Here is a 2,589-nt window from a genome sequence, read left to right on the forward strand (position 1 = left end):
ATTTTCTAAATATTCTAATTGTTTGATTATGCTAATTATGTTTAACGATACAAAATTTTATTTTTAATAACAACCTGTTTAAATGTTCAAAAATAGAGAAGTTGTAAAATTTATTATACTTCAGCCAATTTATTTACATTTATTTACATAGCCAAGAAGGGGACTTGATTTACATAAATTCCACACTCATCCTTTCACACTGCTAGTATCTAACTCTAAAAACAAATAAAAGATTTTCTTAATATTCTTATTTTCATTTCTTTGAATATCATAATATATATTCTTCTATCTTATAATATTTATTATCTACATATCACAGTCTGACCATTGCATATATATTATACTATATAATATATTACAGTACAATAGTACGATTCCTAGCTACAACTATACATAGATATGTCGCAGTACAATATGTATTCCTAATATTATGTCACAGCCTTTCTAATCGTGTCTCACGCATTTCTAGATGTAAATTTGTTCTCCTGCCTAAATATATTACTCCATGTTTTCTTTCCTCGCTTGTCTTTTCCTCCGTTTTCCTTTTCCTGATCTCTTTTTTCTTTCTCTCTCTAATTTACCTAAAACTTTACATTTAACTGAATCTAATTCTTCGCTCCAAGTTTCTTCCATATTTCCTCCTTATCCTTTTCTAGTTCCCTAAACCAACTTTCGGGCATTCCTCCACATAGTATTCCATACAGTGTTCTATCCCTATTCCGCAAAATACGCATTCTCTATATTCCTAGTCAATATTTATTTCCTTCCTCCATATTCTCGCATCTAAGCCTAACTAACCCTTACACTCCTATTCTACATATGTTTTCCTTTCTTAAATAATTGGGACTTCTATTTCCCGTATCAAACTCTTTGTACCTATCATTGTATCTCGCAGTCCTCATCCTATACTATCTTCCCACTGTCTTTGCTCATCCCTTTCCCTCCTAATTTAAATGTTCAAAAATATTAATTGTCGCTGATTATTTTTATTCAGACATTTAAAATAAAATGTAAGTCCAAATATAATTAAAGTTATATACTTTGAAAAAAATATATATATTATTGAAAATCAAGATTTGAATATAAAACATATAATACTCTTACATTGTACATATAAACACACTCTGTTAAATTTATAGCGCGAAGTTTAAGTCATTTCTGCTCCGTATATATATATATTAGGTGTAGTAAAAAGAAATCTATTATTTTTCCATTCAATTTCATACAAAAATAATGGATTTCTTTTTACTACACCTAATATCTATACAAACACACACACACACACACACACACACACACACACACACACACACACAATATAACAAACCGAGTATAAAAAAAGTCCCGGACCTCTCAAATATCTTGAAAAGTCAAGAAATCATTTTTGAGAAAAATGTTTTATACAAAAGTAGGGTTGAAATGATCTATAGACTGACCTTATCAATTTGACCTTGAATGGCGTCACCAAGATCAAATCAAGATCAAATCGATTTTTTTTAAACGAAATATCCTATTTTTGATTTTAGAATCTAATAGTTGAGGTCGGGAGTTTTCCAAAACACTAGAATAAACTCTCTTTTTTTTTTATCAGTACTTTTTTATCAGTACTTTTCAAGTTATGAGAATTGAAAGTTACGGAACCGCCGCGTCATTAGCATTAGCATTAGCTCGTATCCCTTTTAATAATGCGAGGATGAGGTGATCATAGGAGGTCTTACGCAAACGACAAGACTTTTCAATCAATCTTTTAGAAATAAAGCATGTCTAAATCAACTGTCATTCGTTTGAGCATTTGTCATTCCTTTAACTAATATTAAAAATATTTAAAAAATTAAAATTAATTTTTTTGATTAAAAAAAATATTAAATAATTAAAAAAATAATAAATAAATTTTTTTATACATTAAAAAAATTAAAATAAATTTTTTTGTCGATTCGAAACTTGCATTCAACATTTTCGAGTGATAAAAAATTACATATGTAGAGAATGCAATGAGAGTTTGATGCATTTTTAATATTTTTGATATAAATTTGTGATACATAATTTTATATTTTGAATATTTTCGTTCAAAGGTCGAATCGACATTTTTTTCGATTTCATTTCGACAATTGCAATATCGCTCTAATCATAAAAGCTTTCTCAAAATTTTTCAAAATTTATAGATAATTTTATAACTTTTTAGAAAATTGTGGAATTTTTTTATAGGAATCGGAATTTTTTACAATTGTAATCTACATCTTTTCTTCTAGTAATTCTTTGTATTTTATTTTATTGTTATTCTACTCCTGCTGAATAATATTACTTTTTTTGTACTTTGTAGTTTAATATATTCTTATTACATCACTTTTGTATTGAGGAATTTTAGGGAATAATATCTCTTACTACAAATGAGTACGAAATTAAGGAAAAATATCATCGATTCTATCAAAGTCTAGTTAAACTAATTCTAACTCGAATCGATATCGAAATCGATCTTGATTTTTAAATTAATGAAATTTAAATGTTGATTTATCATACAATTTTCAATATCATTTGGAAGTATAAAAATACTACTAGGATCAATGCTGATAGTGTTACTACTGTAGTATA

Source organism: Atta colombica, unplaced genomic scaffold (assembly GCF_001594045.1).
Source record: "Atta colombica isolate Treedump-2 unplaced genomic scaffold, Acol1.0 scaffold225, whole genome shotgun sequence".
NCBI lineage: Eukaryota > Metazoa > Arthropoda > Insecta > Hymenoptera > Formicidae > Atta > Atta colombica.